Raw genomic sequence first — 19,829 nt, 5'->3', positions numbered from 1 at the left:
ACAATAGGTACTGAAAAAATATTTGTTTAATTGAATCTGATTTACAAGTCCTTTGTTAGAAATGCACCTCACCCACCCCACCCCACCTACCCCCACAAAAAAAAACCCAAGGGAATCATTTAAATAAGAAAAACCAATAGGTTTCTCCTCTTTATGCTATTCCACTTGACAATGTAAACTGAAGCCTTCCTGTATCTCCTCAACCACTACAGGTCCCAATACCTCAGAAGCCATCTAGTCTACCCCCCTTATTTACAGATAAGGAAACTGAGTCTCACAGAAATGAAAAGATTGGTGCAAGATTCCAAGGTAAGTAAGCAAGAAAGATCAAATTTTATCTCGGGGCATCTTAATCTAGAGCCCCTGTTCTTTCTAGTGTTTGGTACCTTTGCTACCCAAGCACCCTCAACATACTCTTTGAACACAGAACATAGAATCATTAAGATCATGCTGGGAAATAACCATGTTCCCAGAGAAAAAGGAAATTTACTTCTCATCACAGTATATTGCCCAGCCGGAAACATTGGCAAAAGTGTTGCCTATAGGAAAAGTTCTTTTATCAACCAATCATAGAGAGAAAATTAGAGAAGATTTTGAAATCAATCAATTAAGGAAAGACAGAATGGGTTAGTGACTAGTGCACTTGCTTTGGAGGCATATATTCTAATAGCACTTCCTATATATACTTGCTGTAGGACCCTGGTCAAGTTGTTTAACTCCTCAATACCATTGGCAACTCTATCTATGACTATAGTTCAAAGATCAGTTTCCAATTGGATCAGTAGAGGGAATTTCCACACTGTGATTTCTCCACATTGAAAAACATTACAGGTACAGACTGAGTAATAATAGCTTAACAATCCTTTTAATTCAATTTAATGCTAACTTCAGCAGCGGACATACTAAAATTGGAATCATACGATGAAGATTAACATGACCGCTGCACAAAAATGACACACAAATTTGTGAAAAATTCCATATTTTTGATTGTATATTTCCTATGAAGATTTTATTTCTTTTTTTCCACAAGGGGAGGGTAGGAGAGAAAACAAATATGTTTTAATTGAAAATATAAAATTTAATTAAAAACATAAGTCAATTCTAATATTTATTAAATACCTGCTGTATGTCAGGTCCAAGGCAGCTAAGTAACACAGTTGATAGAGCACGGGCCTGGAATCAGGAAGACATCTTCCTGACTTCAAATCTGGCCTCAGACATTTAGTAACTGTGTGATCCTAAGTAAGTCATTTAACCCTGTTTGCCTCATTTTCCTCATCTGTAAAATGACCTGGAGAAGGAAATGGCAAATTACTCCAGTATCTTTGCCAAGAAAACCCCAAATGACGTCATGAAGAGTCAAACGCAACTGAACAACAAATATGTCAGGCACTCTACTATGTCTTAGGAATGGAAAAATCAGAAAAAGAAAGGAAGAAAGAAAGGAAGGAAGGAAGGAAAGAAGGAGGAAGAAAGTAAGAGAGGAAGGGAGGAAGTAAGGAAAGAAAGAATCTACTCAAAAACCAGAAGTCAGCAAATAAAATTTCTGAGCTCTGAAGCTAACCTGTAATCTTAAACTACCTTTAATTATTAAAGTGTAATGGTTTTTATTAAAAATCTCATTTCACCTTAATTTGCATTATATGTATGTGCATATATATCCTATTCCTCCCGTCCTTATTCCTCATAGAATATAAGCTTCTTAAGGGAAAGAGCTGTGTCATTTTCTTAAAAATCTTCATATCTCATTACCTAGCACCATTCCTCATTAATCATAGGTGCAGACATATTACAGATGCTCAATAAACATTTGTTGAATCAATTCCAATCATGCAACATCACATAGTCTGTTACCAACAAAATAGAAAGAAAACCCAGATCTTGTTCATTTTTCCATTCCCAGATGCCTTCTACACTGTAGAAATACAGCCTTTAGCTGCTTATTTTCCTGAGTTGCCTATCTTTCCCTTCACTGACTGTAAATCATGCTAATCACCATCCAAAAAGCACTCATTTACTGTGGCCATCCCACTGGATGGCTTTGAGAGCCTCCAGCCCTTCCTCTCATGACCTCTACAAGGAGGGGCCATGGGGAGCTGCTGTCCCAGGTGCTACTTTATGATGTTGCAGGAAGTCACAGTGTCTTGAAATATCTCTCTTGCCCAGCAAGCTGATCTGCCCTGGCAAGCTGTCAGTCATGTCCAGTACACCACCATTATTTTCAGCAATCTTGCCAGTTGGCACCAACTTCTAGCCTGAAGGCAATGAAGTCCAAAGGCAGTGGGGGCCTCATTACCAGAGGAGTAGAATTGAGGAAAGCTGGGAGAAGGGAGTGAGCGGTCATTGGGGTGGCCACAAATTAATCAGAATCTTCCCTGATCGTCTCCACTCTCTTTACAAAATAGCACTAAAAGGTGCTTTAAGATCATCATGAGTGGATTTTTACTGCAATACTTAAATACATTTGAAAATTCACATGTCTGTCAAACATCATGCTTTTGTTTGTGAAGAACTTAGATTTTCTTTTTTCTTTTTCTTTAATGTGTGCACTTTTATTTGAACTGGTCTTAAGTCAGTATACAGGTAAAGCTACTCCCCTCCCCCAAATACTGGCACCAGTCTCAAAACACTCGCAGGGAGATTGTAAAGTCTTCATTCACATCTATGTTGGGGGCAGGGAGGGAATTTAGAGGGCCATTCATTATGGCTGATAATTTTTTTGAAAAGGAACAAGTATTAAGAAGGAAGATACAAAAAGTTTTTTTTAAAGGATTACATAATTTACATATAAAGCAACACTAGTACCTTCCTCCCTCCCCCCTCCCCATCTGGATTTTTGTTATGTAGCCCCTTTGCTGTAGCAGAGGACAGCCTTCACAGAGGCTTGTTAATTTTCTAACAATGCATTACACAATATTTGGAATGACTATTAAAAAACAAATGTACAATCAGAGTGCTGAAGGCACAATGTAGAATTTTGGGGATATTTGCCTCCAACATGCTTAGACTGCTCATCACCTTCACCATTCCAATTTTTAAATCCTGAGTCAAGTGCCAAAAAAAAAAAAAACCAAAGCCATGCCAATCTCATCTCTTTTTTGGGGCAATTATCATGTCACACGCTTTGACAAAAAAAAAACAATCAAAAAAACACAAACAGTCCATTTAGAAGCATTTGCGGTGGACAATGGAGGGCCCAGATTCATCATACTCCTGCTTGCTGATCCACATCTGCTGGAAGGTGAAGAGAGAGGCCAGGATGGAGCCTCCAATCCGGACAGAGTATTTGCACTCAGGTGGGGCAATGATCTTGATTTTCATTGTGCTGGGAGCTAGGGCTGTAATCTCCTTCTGCATCCTGTCAGCAATGCCTGGGTACATGGTAGTACCACCAGACAATACGGTATTGGCATACAAATCCTTACGGATGTCAACATCACACTTCATGATTGAGTTGAAGGTAGTTTCGTGGAATCCACAGGATTCCATACCTAAGAAAGATGGTTGCAAGAGGGCTTCTGGGCATCGGAACCTCTCTTGCCAATGGTGATGACCTGACCATCAGGAAGCTCATAGCTCTTTTCCAGAGAAGAGCTGGATGCAGCAGTGGCCATCTCCTGCTCAAAGTCTAGGGTGACATAACACAGCTTCTCCTTGATGTCACACACAATTTTCCTCTCAGCTGTGGTAGTGAAACTGTGCCCTCTCTCAGTCAGGATCTTCATGAGGCAATCCGTCAGATCACGGCCAGCCAGATCCAGACAGAGGATGGCATGGGGAAGGGCATAACCTTCGTAGATGGGCACAGTGTAGGTCACACCATCACCAGAGTCCATCACAATACCAGTGGTACAACCAGAGGCATACAGGGACAGCACAGCCTGGATGGCAACATACGTGGCTGGGGTGTTGAAGGTCTCAAACATAATCTGAGTCATCTTTTCTCTGTTGGCTTTGGGGTTCAGGGGGCTTCTGTAAGCAGCACAGGGTGCTCTTCAGGGGCCACACAGAGCTCATTGTAGAAAGCATGATGCCAGATCTTCTCCACGTCACTCCAGTTGGTGACAATACCATGTTCAGTGGGGTACTTCAGGGTCAGAATACCTCTCTTGCTCTGGGCCTCATCCCCCACATAGCTGTCTTTCTGGCCCATACCCACCATCACACCCTGATGTCTGGGGCACCCAACAATGAAAGGGAAGACAATCCAAGGGGGCAGTGTCTCCCACAAAGGCAGCTTGGCACAGTCCAGAGCCATTGTCAACAACGAGACCAGCAATATCATCATCCATGGCGAAATTTGAAGTGCCAAGTTTAAATCCTTAAGAGAGAGAGGAGGGGGTGCCTCACCTGGAGGCAGGGGGGAGGCAAGTGCATGCTGGCTGGAAGAGCTCACAGCTCAGAACTTAGATTTTCTTAAGGGCTACTGCACATAATTGGAAGAAAGTTGTCATAATGACTTATTTTTATTGGTGAACCAACTGCATGCTATATAGCCTCCTCTGATATTGAAGTAAAGCCTTGTACAATGTCTAGGTCCCAAAATCCTAGAGGTTTCCTACAGGCTAGTATATAGTGTGGTGGAAATGACACTGAACTAGGAACTGGGAGGTCTGGATTCTAGTCCTGAGCCCATTCCCAGGTTTCCCTAACGAGTTCACCGCCCTTATACTCCCCTCTACCTTGTTTTGCCCTGGACATCTTCCTGCCATGTGGCTCTGCTGCCACAGCTCCTATTCTGGGGTCCTGTTCCCCTGATTGGTGAGAGCCCAATACAGATGGCCCCAGACTCTGGGCATCCTTCTGGCATGCCACCATGTGCATAATGTTTATCCTCTTTTTTCATCTCTTGCTCTGGGAATCACATTCAAGTCAACATTACCAAAGAAAGATGGAAGGAAAGAAAGAAGGAAGGAAGGAAGGAAGGAAGGAAGGAAGGAAGGAAGGAAGGAAGGAAGGAAGGAAGGAAGGAAAAAGAGAGAGAAGGAAGGAGGGAAGGAGGGAGTGGACTGTGTTAGTTGCTTTACAAATATTATCTCATTTGATCCTCACAACAACCCTGGAAGTTAGAGGTTATTATTATCCTATTTTACGATTGAGGAAACTGAAGCAAACAGAGGAAGGGGTATGTTAATTGGGATTTTGAAACCCCATAGACCAAAATGCCTGTAGGGACACCACTCCCCTATATGTATTATCTCTCTTTTAGAATCTAAGCTCCCTTCAAATGAGGACTGTTATTCTTCCATACTGGTATTGCCAGTACTTAGCATGATCCCCATCACATCATCATCATCACCACAGCTAGTATATATATAACACTTTATAGTTTGCAAAACACTTTCCATATATCATCTCATTTGAACCTCACAATAGCCTTCATGGGTGCTATTTTTATCCCCGTTTTACAAATGAGGAAACAAAGGCTGATGGAGATTAAGTGACTTGCATAAGATGACTTAGCTGGTAAGAATCTGAGACAGGATTCGAACTCAGGTCTTCCTGAGTCAGAGTTCAGTGCTCTGTACACAACTCAACAATTGTTCTATTAAGACCAACCATAAGGAGAGGTCCCTATCTGGAGGGGCACAGGATGCCTTCATCAGTCCTTGCTTTCTATCAGTGGATTTTTGGTGCCAAGCTTCCCCATGGTAGATTTAGCTGCTGACAAATTAAGTCCTACCCTGTGTGTCTGGGAGAGGGACCAAAACAGGGTCCCAGTTGGGTCAAGGCAAATGAGTTTGGTTCTCTGGATATTCATCTGGAAAGATTGCACTGGCAGCAGGTGAGAAATAATACATCCATTATACGTTAATAAGGCACAGAAAATAAAGAGGCAGATGGCATAGGGAGAGTACAGAGAATAAGGTGGGAGAGGGAGGGAGACAACATGGGAAATAGATGGGGGAGGGAGAGGGACACATAGAGTCACTTACATAACTGCAGATTAGAGTGGGAAGCCTTAGAGCAACATGGATCTATAATGGTTGGAGGACTGCTCAAGAGTCAGGGTTTTGGGGTCCCATTCTTACAGGATTCTGGTGGGAAGATGGTAGAAGTTTTATCTATAGCACCTTAGGGTTACCTCATTAACAGTTTTAGTGCAAAACTGGCACTTATCTACAGCTTGCAAGTCAAGGGCCCTTTACTGGGGCCTCACTGGCTTCTTTTAATTGACCACATTGTTTCCGGAGGTGGCCTTAAGCATTTTAGGAGGCAGCCTTGGCAAGTGGTCTGGAGCAGGGCTGGACAACCTTAGGTTTTTGTTGAAACAATAGACAATATATTTTGATTTGCCATTTTAGCGAGAGTTCTACCGTAGCTCAGCTTTGCTCACTGAAGCATTTATGTAAATTTCTATGCTTGTAGGCAGCCACAAAAATCACACTGCGGCCACATGTGGACAGCCCTGGTTTAAATGTTCCCTCTTACACTCTTAGCTCCCATTTTCTATTTATGTTCTTACCTTACACTGGCTACTTACATACTTACTATATGAACTGGGGGATAATGTTATATAACTGGTGGTGTAGTCCATTAATGAGTCTATATCAATGAAGAAGAGGAATTCCAGAGGAACGCCACCAATATCTCTGCTTGGCCCTATGCTACTTACCATTCTTATTAATGAGTTGTATGAGGTATAGGCAACGTACATATCTTATTTATAGACTACATAAAATGGGATAAAGAACTAAAATGTTGGCTGGCATTTGGGATACAAAAAAAAATCTTGACGTACCAGAATGCCCAATCAAACCTAATAACACAGCGGGTTGCCCTTCCAACTGCATGTCATATGGCAGGACAATAGGCATTCTTCATCCATTTGTTGTTGGTTTTTTTTCTGGACAGATTGTTAAGTTAGTTACAATCTCTTTTGAATAGTTATGGATCCTACTGACAACAGTGTCATGTTCTGGGATTTGATAAAATCAGCACAATGTCATTCTCAGTTGTTAGACCCCATTATCCACTGGAAATCTCTGTACCATTTGGGATCAACACAGGGCATCATTCTCCATGACATTAGTGAACTTTTTGATGGGAGCACTTTTCCTTCTTTGATGTCTCACTTGATTTTCAGCCTCAGGACTGATGGGCAAAGTTACCTCAATGGTTGAGTCAATTAAAGAATCTTGTAATGTTTTAACATATGGATGGGAGATACTTCATTGCAGGAGAATTTTTAAGGTTACATTTTGCCTTACCAAGTCAAACGATTTGTGTGTATGTATTTGTGTGTATTATGTGGGTATGTGTGTGTGTGTGATCAACAAACAGTAAAGACAAAGGGATGCTGTATTTTATATACTTTTCAGCCAATTAGCAGAATGGATAGTGCACTGGATCTAGAGTCAGGAGGCTGTGAGTTCAAATCTAACCTCAGACAACTTCAAGCTATATGATCCTGGGCAAGTCACTTAACCCCATCTGACTCTGTTTCCTCAATTATTAAATATGGCAAAGAATAGCACTTATCTCCCAGCATTATTGTGGAGATCAAATGAGATAATATTTATAAAGTACTTAGTGCACATAGTAGGTGCTTAATAAATGTGTATTTCCTTATTCTTTTGTAATTATGTAAATGGGAAGATGTGTTCGGCTATACTCATCTGAAAAAACCTATATATGCTCTATTTTCAGGGTTTTCATCACAGAGATATGCATAAACTTGATACATGCATAAATTATTCCCATAATGATTTTATAGAGTCAAATAAGTAGGCATATGAATAAGTAGTTGCTGAAATTTCCTCAGTCACCTTTTTCTATTATCTATGAGAGTTTCCATTTTCTAATCTTCTCTATGAAATAGCTTGAAAATTGATCCCTTTGCAACTTGAAATTGTGTCACTTCTAGGACAGATTCCTTCTGCATGCACTCAGTGGTGTGCAGCAATTCTTCCTGACAATCTTCTTAATTGCTATTTCTACTTCTTCACGTGTTACATTAGGTACTGAATTATCGGAGTCCGAACATTGTGGTTCTACCACCACTGACAATGGATCTCTATAGAAATCTTGGCAGATCTCTTCTACTTAATGCCGATTTGTCATCCATTGAATTGAATGTACATGTAAGATTTGGCTGATCTAGCCTAGTTGTGAATCATACTGAGATTTCTGAAAGCTGATTTTCTCGTCCATTTCTTTTTCATATATTTTCAAGAAGATATTGGTCACAATAGTCTATCATCATCCTTTAAAATGTTTTGCAAATAAATGAGTATTACCTTGGGCTGCCAAGTCTTTCCAGTAGCAAGGAGGGCAAATGTTTGCTACCTGAGGCAATTTCTGGGCTCTTTTGGCATATTTGTCAAGGAAATCTGGTTAACTTAGCATCAGTTAAATTTCTCTAATAAATGCTGATAAGTAAAGGTTTATGTATCAGGCACTGTGCTAGATACTAAAGATACAAACATAAAAATTAGACAGTCCCTACCCTCAAGAAGTTTGCATTTATTAAAAATTAAAGTAAATGTCATTTTGCAAAGAAGATGCAAGAAAATTGAAATAAACGTGGAGTAGAAAGTAAATATTCACAGGCTGCTGAAAATGCTTGCACAATGAAATTTTTGAAGCTAATTGCAAGGCTACAATAAACCAGCATCACATGAATTCAAGTAATATTTCTAAATTAATTGAGCAGATGCTTGTTAAAAAGCAGTAAGGCCCAAAGAAATTCTATTTTGCTCCCAAACATTTTCCTTATCTTTCACTTCAACCATTCATTACTGGGCTAAGAAAGTCCACACAGCTGCTCAAAGCTAACATATTCAGAGTTCCAACAAGGACACATACAATTTTCACATAAGTATGTTCCGACGTGCAAAGTCACATAAAACATGCTAAGGGACCAACTGATGAGAGAATATATGAAAGCAATATGAAGTAACGAGAGAGTGGCGGATCTGGGAGTAAAGAAATCTGGGTTCTGCCGCTAGGTAGATCTTTGACCTTGAGCAAGTTAGTCAGAGGCCTTGACCTCTAAAAGAGTCCTGCTCTTAGGAGGAAAGTGAACCAATTCAGTAGCAAACTTCAGTTAAGCAGCAAACTTATGATACAAGACCATACCATTGTCCAATGCCCCCTGGATGCATTGTCCAGGCAATACCCGCACAACAAAACGAAAGAGAACAAGAACTCAGGGCCTGAAGTTCTCTCTGTCTGTCTGTCTGTCTCTGTCTCTGTTTCTCTGTCTCTGTCTCTGTCTCTCTGTCTCTATCAATCTATCTATCTCTTTGTCTTTCTCTGTGTATGTCTCTCCATCTCTCCCTGTCTCTGTCTCTCTGTCTCGGTCTTTGTGTCTCTCTCTCTGATTCTCTCTGTCTCTATCTCTTCTTCTCTCTCTCCTCTGTCTCTGTGTGTCTCTCAGTCTCTCTCTCCCTCTCTCTCTCCCTCCCTCTCTCATTCTCTCTTTTTCTCTGTCTCTGTCTCTCTTTCTCTCTCTAGCTCTGTGCAGCTGCTATTGACAAAGTCTCTTTACCTCAAATGAAAGGGTTTTACTAGCTAGTAACACCTCTAAGGCTTTTCAGTTCTAAAATTTTGATCTTCTCTGATCTCTGGGACTCAGTTTCTTTATCTGTAAGACAAGAGGCTTAGATTGATACAGGATAATAGCCGGGTTACAGGATCTTAAAACTCTAAAATTCTAAGAAGAAAAAGAGAAGAGAAAGAAAAAGCAAAATCAGTGGACAAGGAATAAGTTCTGAGATCCCAGGAAAATGTTCAGAAAAGATAGACCTACTCTCTTGTTCATTGGACATAAACAAATCTAAAATGGCAAGCTTCTACATAAATATTGTCATGCAGGCCTTTCTTGACCCCCCGCTTCAAAGGGCCTTCATTTTCTGACCATCTCCATCCCACCAGAGTCTAGAACTCTACTCCTGTGTGTCTCTCACTTTACTAAGATGTTTGCCTAGCTGGAAACCAGGCCTCCATGCCATTTCCTTTTGGAGTCTCTTTGCTGTACCTGATTGATAACCCTTTCCACATGCCCCTACCCTTTTCCAATTCCCCTTTAGGTATTGTCTTCTTCCATTAGAATATGAACTCTCTGAGTGAAGAGACTGGTGTGTTTACTTGTATGAGCATCCCTAGGGCTTAGCACAGTGCCTGGCATATGGCACATGTGTAAATGCTTTATCCATCCATGTAGCTACCTATCCATCTATCCATCTATGCCTCCAATCATCTATCATTTACCTATGTCTATCATTTATCTATATCCATCCATCCATCTATCCATTCATCCATCCATCCATTCATCCATCTATCCATTCATCTATCCATTCATCCATCCATCCATCCATCCATCCATCCATCCATCCATCTATGTGACTACCTATTTACCTACCTATATGATCTACCTGTATCTATAACATACCCAACAAGTGGTCATCAGCCTCTGTTTAATGACTGCAAGTGGAAAACAACACAGTACCTTTGAAGCGGCCCCTTCCTCTTTTGGATAGCTCCAATTGTTGAGAAGTATTTTTTGTTCTTTTTGCCCTCTGCAGCCATTCAGATCTGGTCTAATTCTTCTTCATCATAACAACCATGCTGGGGTATAGCTTAAGTCATGCAACAATCATTTTATAGGAAGAGAATTCATTAATCTTGAATCTTCAATTTCAGGCTTTAATCATCATTAATATCTTCTTAAGAAAAGGTTTAGTGTTGCTTTTTTTCAGATCAAACATAAATTAGAAATTAGAATATTTTCCACCAAATCACTAAACTTTATATTTTTTTCTTAGCAAATGAGGTCAGAAAAAACATACATTATGCCATTTCTAGACCTTTAATCATATACGATGAGAAGTAAAATAGAAACAATTCTGATTGCGTAATGTCCACAGACAGCCCTAAAACTCATTTTGGTAACTGGTTGCTATCTTTTTTAATAGCAGGAAAAATTAGGAAAATTGATTTTAGCTCTTTCTTCCAACCAAGTGGGAGAGGCAGTAAAGGAAAAAAAAGAAATTTCCCAAAGGTTACCAGCCACGCAAGGAATGAAGACACTCTCCTCAAGGATGATAACCAAGAAGTCATGGATTATGAGTTCATTTCCTTGCTTTGAGGCCCGGTTAAGCTATTTACTGGCTACGTTACAAGGAAATGACTTAATCTCTGACAGTGTTGCTTCCTCTTCTATAAAATGGGAAGAATCATGATAGCACCTGCATCACAGGGTTGTTGTGAGAATCAGATGAGACAATATTTATAAAGTACTTTGCAAACTATAATAAATGTTAGTTATTATTATGACTATTGTTAAATTTTCTGTGCTGCAGAATCACCTGCAGCTCGAAGGCCTCTTCCATCTCTGATACTCTGTAAGTCTATCAAAGGATCCTGGAGTTGGAAGGACCCTTAGGTGTCAATTTATCCTAGCTCTTTTCTGTTCTATTTTTTGAAGGGGGGAAGGCAGAACAATTGGGGTTAAGTGACTTTCCCAGGGTCACACAGCTAGTAAGTGTGTCAAGTGTCTGAGGCCGAATTTGAACTCAGGCCCTCCTGACTCCAGGGTTGGTGCTCTTACTTCTGTTCTTAAGAATAAATGTCTATGGGCTTCCCTGGAGAGGAAGACAGCTGTCCATAATTACGGAGGGAGCTCTAGAGTGCTAATGGCTGAGCAAAGAGTTTAAACTCAAAAAGCCTTTGCAAAAAGACAAAGGTGGTGCCACAGTGCTTAGAATGCTGGGCTGGAGTCAGAGAGATGGATCTTGAGTTCAAATCCAGCCTGAGACACTTACTAGCTATGTGACTCTGGGCAAGTCGCTTAAATCTCTTTGCCTCAGTTTCCTCATCCGCAAAATGAACTGCGGAAGGAAATGGCAAACAACTCCAGGATCTCTGCCAAGAAAACCCCAAACATGTTCACAAAGAGTTGGACACAACTGGAAATGAGCCAACAACAACAGGGGCCTATGGGCTGTCGGCTCTAACATAGATTCTGTCACTTTCATACCAACTGGCTCTTCTCGGCAGCAAAACCAAGAAAGTCTGTGGAGTCCGACGTGAAGAGCTGGTACGAAGAATGTCTTATTTAAATGGAAAGGTGTATTGGTGAGCCCAAGTGATTGCTGAACAAGAGTTCCATTACAGGAGAGGATGGATGAGACACACCTTGATTCTAGAAAAGGTCGGCGTCTTTACCACTGCAGAGTGGAACACCAGGGATTAAGGATGACCATTCTCAATACCTGAGGAACAGCTCTGAGCCTGGCAGGCTTCTTAAAATTGCCACTCCAATAGCAGTGATACATAGCCAATTTCACAATAAGAAAACTTTAATTTCCAAAGGAAATCCATTGCAGACACATTTATTTGTAGTGTGTGAAGAAGAAATAAATATAACGAAAATCAGAGTTTATGCTGCGGCAACTCCTAGCTCCTTGACCATAGAGAATCCTCCATATATCAGTTTTCTCTTCTACAAAAGGGAATGCAATCTAAAAACACTCATTCAGTTCTCTGAGCCAAGCGCTGTACAAAGCTTTAGGCTTACAGATAGAAAAACAAGGCGTCTCCTGCTCTTAAAGAGCTCGCACGCTCTTTTTTTTTTGAGGGGAGAGGGCAGGGCAATGGGGTTAAGTGACTTGCCCAAAGTCACACAACTAGTAAGTGTGCCAAGTGTCTGAGGCCAGGATTTGAACTCAGGTTCTCCTGACTCCAGGGCTGGTGCTCTGCTCACTGTGCCACCTAGCCCCCCCAAGAGCTCACGCTCTTATTAGGGGAGATTTAGTGTCAGGGCAGATAGAAAGGCCCAAGAGTTCATAGGACGTAGCAGCAGAGCAGACAGTAAGGCCTGATGGGTCTTGGGGAGAAATAACAGAGCAGAAGATCCCCACCAATGACTGTTGGGAAGGGTGCAGTGCCCAAGTGTTGGAATGGAACATGGTTCTGGGTTACCTAAGGGAGAGGTAGGGGTGGTAAGAATACAGCATATCCAGCCTGAATAGATTGTCTAGCACCTGCTGGAAACTGGACAGTAAGAGCTACACAGGAAAGAGAAAGAGCTTCTTGGGCTCTGCTCCAACGGGGTCCTCAGCTGGCATCTGACTGGCACATTGGGCTGTGTTTGGAAGGAGGTCACCAGAGATAATATTTATATTATCTTTTTACTGTCACCGTTCAGTCATTTCAGGCATGTCCAACTCTTCCTGACCCTGATTAGAGTTTTCTGGGCAAAGATACTGGAGTGGTTTGCCATTTCCTTTTCTCCAGCTCATTTTATAAATGAGGAAACTGAAGCAAACAGAGTTAAGTGACTTGCTCAGGGTCACACAGCTAGTATGTGTATAAAGCTGGATGTGAATTCAGGGAGAGGAGTCTTCCTAACTCCAGGCTTGGTACTCTATTCCCGGCACCACCTAGCTGCCCAGCATTTACCTTATCGCATTTTCACTGTGAATGAAATAACAGATATGTAATACTTTGTAACCATAAGCAATGGAGACAGCTTGATAGCGTAGTAGATAAAGCATTGAACTTAGAGTCAGGAAGCCCAGAGTGCAATCCTACCTCAGACACTGCCCAACTCTGTGACCCCAGAGAAGTCACTTAACTTTTCTCAGCTTCTGTTTTCTCTTCTGTAAAGTGGGTATAACAATAGCATCTACTTCCAAGGGTTGTGTGACTATCGAATGAGCTCTTTGCAAAGCTTAATGAGCTATAAAATGGGATCTAGTAATAAAAAATGTCAGGTGCCATTATTTTTGGCAGTGCTAGTATTATTAAAATAGAATGACCGGCTCATTTTCAACCAATAAAGTTTTTTTGCTGTTGTTTTATTATGTGTGTCTTTTTTTAATCAAATACACAGAATGAGTTTATCCCTAGTGTTCCAGGAGGAAGTCTCAGCATTTTGAGCGACGGAAAATTGCCACTTAGCTGGGGAATGAATGAGCTTTAAATAGATTCCCATTATTTTTACAAGGTTATTATTGTAACAGTTTCATAATAAAAAAAAACCTGCCCTTCAATTCTACCCTTATTGCAGGTTTATGATCAGTCCATTAACCTCCAGCCAGCCCCAGCTTTTCACTTCAAGACATGGTAAGTTTTCAACCATGGTTATTGCACAGAATAAAATTATCCTTTATTGGCCTACATAATGTTTCTGACAAGTTCGCTCGGTGCGTTTGTTAGGTAAGTCAAAGATAAAAAGCCAGAGCTGAGAAGCAGGAGCTTGCTAGAATTTCTAAAGCTCTTGACCTATTTCAATAAGATTTCAGCTGAGTGTACGGTATTATGGTTTAAAAGTGGACCTTATAACCAGGAAGAACTGAGTTCAAATTCTGATTCTGACCCATACTAGCTATGGGACCCAGGGAAAGTCCCTTCCCTTCTCAGGCAACTCATTAAGCCTTCAAATTGCAGAGTAGGTGTGGATCCCTATTGGTAAAGTGAGTTTCCTTCCCAGGAGTTCCCTACATCAAGGACGTCCCAAGTCTGGACATGAAACAGGAAATTCTGATTTATGATTCAACAAGGTTGTAGAATCCATGATTAATAATCTTGTTGGAAGTAAGAACGTCTGACTACAATAGAATGTTATATCCTGCATTTCTATTTCATTATATTCCTCATGAGTACCTAGTACAGTGTCTGACTAGTAGGCACAGTGTTTATTGATTGTTGGTTAATTCCCTATAGAAGAAGGGCATATGACCCAAACTAACTTCTCTGTTTTATTTTTCTTCTATTTAAAATTTTATTAAAATATACAGTTCTTTGCTTTTATGATTTCCCACCAAACAATAGAAGAAAAATCTGTGTCTTCCTAGATTCTGCATTCAGGGAAGCACCCCTACAAGCAACCAACTCCTTCTGCAAAGTGGGTTTAGTCCCTGTTTGGCAGCACTGGCTGCACTAGACACTATTCTTCCATTTATTTGGTCTCCGGATCGGAGAGTATGCAAGGGAGAAGGTAGGCTTTTCTGACTATGGAAAGGCTAGGATGCCCCCTACTGTTGAAATGAGGGTTTGGGGGGGAACCTGTTTTATTTGCAGCTGCATATGGTAAGAGATGCTCCTTAACTGCCCTCCAGGACCCCAAAGTAATATTTAAACAAAGCACAGAATAAGAGATGTCTACTACTCACATGAAGAAATGAATGCATACATATACACGTATGCCTCTATATGCACATAGATCCACAATGCCCTACCTGATAGAACTGTTGGATTTTCAAAATGAAATGGACGTGAAGTAGGCACGGTGGGAAAAAACTCTGAGTTTGGAGTCAAAAGAGCTGGGTCCAAATCCCAGCTCTGTTGTAATCTACGTGTGTGTCCTGGGCTAGTCAGCCTCTCCAGATCTTGGCTTTTTCATCTAAAAAGATAAGTTTATGCTAGATGACCTTTAAGGTCCGTCCGTATGCTCACCCAATCCAGTCCCCTTATTTTGCAGACAAGGAAATGGTTGGAGAGAGGCGTGGTAAGCTAGCATCAGAGCAGGGACCAGCATCCAGATATCTTTGTTCTTCATCTAGGATTCTCAATTTCCCCCCCCCACTTCCATCTTCCCCACCAAAAAGAAAAAAAAAGACAGTAAGCTAAAACATAACTTGAAAGGCATTTGATTAGGAGTAAATAAAGTATATTACCTGATCAAATCTTAAAACTGGAAGAGGATAGAAGAGGATTGGATTTACAGATAAAAAAGTGAACTGATATGTCTAAGATCTTACAGAAAGGAAGTGTCAGGGCAGGGAATAGAACCCAGGTCCTCTGATTCCCCAGCAAGGGTCCTTTTTATTGCTTCTACCGCAAGTGAGTCTTTATAGTAGTGGCTTAATGCAGACACTCATTCTTGCAATACTTATTAAGTGCCTACTATGCGCCAGGTGCAGTTTCAGGTGCTAATACAAAAACAAAACACTAAAACAGCCCCTGCCATTAAGGAGCTAACATTCCATCAGTCAGCTTGCATTTATTAAACTCCTACCATGTGCCAAGCACTGTGTTAATTGTTGGGGTTACAAGTACAAAAGATGAAACAATCCCAACTCCCAAGCAGTTTACATTCTAATGGAGGAAACAACAAAAACATTTAAAATATGTGGATGTAATAAAGTGAATAAATGTTCATCCCTCATTATCAAAGAATACCAATGACACCACAGGGTGATGTCTTGAATCGTGTGTGAACTGGATTTAAGTGAGGCAAAATTGCACAAAATCATCAGCCTCACTCTCTCTTTCAGAGTCACTGAAGTCCAGTGGCAAGACAAAAGTCAAGATAACTGGCAATGGCCCGGGATGCAGTGGATGACCTTGGCATCTTTGATGTCTACCCACGCTCTAAGCACTCCACAGCACATGCTTCAGCTGCCTTCAAGGCCGTCGGAAAAAATTCTTCTCATCTGCCTATTCTGCTTGGAGAAGTCTTCACGTTTTTGGAGTAGACATCCCCTAACTCACCAACAGGTTCGAGGCCAGTCAGTTACCCTCAACCTGGTTGAGCCAGCCTGCCAAGACAGTCTCACTGGGATGTAGCTACCACACATACTACAGCTTCTTGGAGTCACAGGTGAGAGTTGGGTGAGAGGTGGACACAAAAGGTAGATGGGCAGCCCTGAAAAGAGCTCAGGCAAGGCTTCACAGTCCTCCCTTAACCCGCCATATACGCCAAAGTGAATAAATAGAAATACACAAAGTGATATACAAGGTGATCCGGGAAGGAGGTCACCAGTGGCTAGAAGAATCAAGAAAGACTTTCTCCTCTGGTAAGGGGAAAGAAAATGTTCACAATTCACCCAGTACAAAATACATCCAAAGTACACACAAATTAATTTGGAGGGCAGAAGGGTGTGAAAGCTAACTGGGAGAACTGGGAAGACCTTGTGTTTATGGTGGTGCCTGAGCTAAGACCTGAAACAAGATAATCCAAAAGGCTGAGGTGAAAAAAGAAAACATTCCAGGCCTAGAAAACATCCTACACAAAAGCCTGGAAATGGAGACTGAAATGACAAGGTGGATAAGGAATAGCAAATAGATCAGTTTGACTGTAATGTAGAATATGGTGGGTAATAGTGTCTGGAGATCAGTCTGGATAGACAGAAGACACACACACTGGGAGGAGTTCAAAATGCCAGACAGTAGCTTGTTGAATTCTCTCATAGCAGTTAATAGGGAGCCATGGAAGTCTCTTAAGCCAGGTCGTATTTGTTTCCTTTGATCTGTCAATAAAATTTTAGTTTTGTGAACTTTTTGTGAGTGTTGTTAACCACATATTTGTAAGGGAAGTTGGCAACGATATGTGGGGTGATGTCAGGTAGTGAAGTTCCCAGATTTTCTGGCTGGGGGCAATGAAGAAAAGACTTGGAAAAAAATCCCCATAGCCTCCTCCACTGTAAGTGTTCATTCAAAAAAGTCATTGAATTCATAAACCAGCCAATGACTGTTTATTGAATATTCACTGTGAAAAAGGCACAGCGCAGGGCACTGGAGGACATACTAAATCAGGGTTCCTAGCCTACAGAACCTTAGAATCTAGTAAAGAAAACAATAAGGGATGTCAATAGTGTGAGGGAAAAACCAATCTCCTCTTCCATTTCAGCCAAGTTTGTTAGGCATACATTTTTTATTAATGTTAAAAGCATTCTTCTTGGAAAGGTCTTGATCATTTTCTCCTGATAAAATAGAAAAACCCTCTCTGTTTAATAATTTCCAACTCATATTTTATAGTAATCATGAAACAAAAGATGAAGAAATACAAAGAAAAAAATTCTGTCCTCAAGTTGCCTACATTCTTTCCATGATTCCAGAAGATTTAGAAAGATTATCCTATATATTTTACTCCAGTCAAACTCTTATGGCATATACCAATAATTAAAATAATATGTATGGGCTTAGTGGATCGTGTTTGCTTGTTGGAACTTAGGGCTGGGTTTGTTGAATGGAGTCCACAGATCTTCTTCATGTTTCCCACTTTCCCCTCCAGCCCCTAAGTTGATCTCACTATGGCTCTGTCTTTGACCCTAATTTCTTCACCCTTGACAATCTGATTTTGCTACCATGATGTCAATTATCACTTTATGTATATGATCTCTCTTCCTTGGGTCTTATTTCCAATTCCTCTTGGACAAATCAATGTAAATACCCCACTCACACTTTACACTAAATGTATCAAAGTGAGAATTAATCATTGCCTTCTCCCCCAAAAGGTCCTTTTCTCATAACTTACTTTATTTTGTTGAGAGCATCACCATCACACACATTCTGCTAACTTCATTAGGGCCAAACTGACCTCCTTTCTGTTTCCTGTGTGCAGTGTTCCATTTCTCATTTCTATGCCTGTGTATAGGATGTCTCCCATGTCTGGAATGCATTCCTTTCTCATCTCAGCCTTTTGTAATCCCTAGTCCCAAGCATCCAAACTTTGGAATCATCAATTCTTCTTCTGTATCCCTCACACACCCTGACACACAACCAGTGAGTCACCAAGTTTTGTCAAACTTATCTCTGTAGTGTGTCTTGTATGTATTCCCTTTACTACATTTCCACTATCACCACGCCTAGTGCAGACCTTTATTTCTTCTCTCTTGGATGATATCCTAACTGGTCTTCTCATCTTCAGTCTCACCCCTCAATCCATCCTTCATGTTGCTGGCAATGTAGTCTTTCCAATGAATAGATCTGACCCCATTACTTCCTTTCTAAAAACCATGAGTTTGCCTTTATTTGCTGAATAAAATATAAATTTCAAAGCCTTGAGTCAATACCTTCAATAATTTCAACACCCATTTCTCATTATACTTCTTCACAAGCACTATGTTCCAGCCAGAGCTTTAACTAGGAATTCTTGCACCAGAGACAAATTCAGTTGGTGGTGTAGGATATAACATACAACTCAGAGAGAGGACAATCTGTGCTAGGTGCATCCATGCTGGGAGAAGACACTTTCTGTATCCCCCAAAATCTGGACTATACCTCCAAGGCATGATAAATAGATCCTGGCCTCCCCAATTCTCAGAAGAAGGTATAGGAGTGGAAAGGTGAGAAAAGGTAGACCCTGGAAGAGAGACATCATGAGAATGGACCCCTGAGAGATAAAAGCCCAGGGCAGTGGGAGAGAATAAGAGGCGTTACAACACATGACATAGGCTGATGAAAGATTACAAGGCTTGGGCCAGAAGATGGATCAGAAGACTGCCTCAGGGAAGAAGCATTTCCTCCATCCTCCATCAAGCAAAGTCCAAGTCACTCCACCTTAGAATGGACTCCAGCCAAATTAAATGACTCATCATTCCTTCTACCTCCCAATTCCACATGTTTACATTCATCCTGCCAGGCTGGAATGGACTTCCCCACCTCTGCCTGTTAAAATCTTTCTCTTCTTCCAAGGTCTAGCCAGATGTCAGCTCCATGAGGAAGCCTACAAATAAAACTGACCACTTTTTCCTTGCAGATTAACACGACTTTACATACACAGGAAAGATACAACAATCATCTTCTAACCTGCATCATGTTTATTTTTGTATAAATCTTATATTCCCCCTACTAGATGGTAAGTTGCTTGAAGACAGGGACATCATTCACTTTGTTGATTTGTTTATTTCTTTGGTTTGACCAATAAGTACTCTACTTACATACAAACAACATTCTGGAACAGTTTAAAGTACTTAATTTGAAACATCATCAGATCTCTGACTTCCTCACAGTGGAGATTCCTTCTACCAGTGCAGATCACAACCTCACCGTGCCTGCTCACACTGTAATTCTTGTACATATCCTCCTACCATAAATCCTCCATCAAGGACCTATGCAATGTCCTACAGGCCTTTCTGTGTTTATTTCATTTTTTA

The 19,829-nt window shown here is 40.9% G+C and overlaps 1 non-coding gene and 1 pseudogene across 1 annotated transcript; one reads left to right on the top strand and one right to left on the bottom strand.

Moving 5' to 3' along the window:
- The first annotated feature begins 878 nt into the window (after window positions 1-878).
- On the top strand, window positions 879-985 carry LOC118852545. Its single transcript, XR_005010613.1, has one exon. It is a non-coding gene; the product is annotated as a U6 spliceosomal RNA (small nuclear RNA).
- Window positions 986-3,135: 2,150 nt separating this feature from the next.
- Window positions 3,136-4,292, bottom strand: LOC118851653 (annotated as a pseudogene).
- Window positions 4,293-19,829: the final 15,537 nt, after the last annotated feature.

The sequence above is a fragment of the Trichosurus vulpecula genome, chromosome 5, assembly GCF_011100635.1.
Source record: "Trichosurus vulpecula isolate mTriVul1 chromosome 5, mTriVul1.pri, whole genome shotgun sequence".
NCBI classification, from domain to species: domain Eukaryota; kingdom Metazoa; phylum Chordata; class Mammalia; order Diprotodontia; family Phalangeridae; genus Trichosurus; species Trichosurus vulpecula.
The sequence above is the reverse complement of the archived record's forward strand: the minus strand, read 5'-3'. Positions and strand labels throughout refer to the sequence as shown.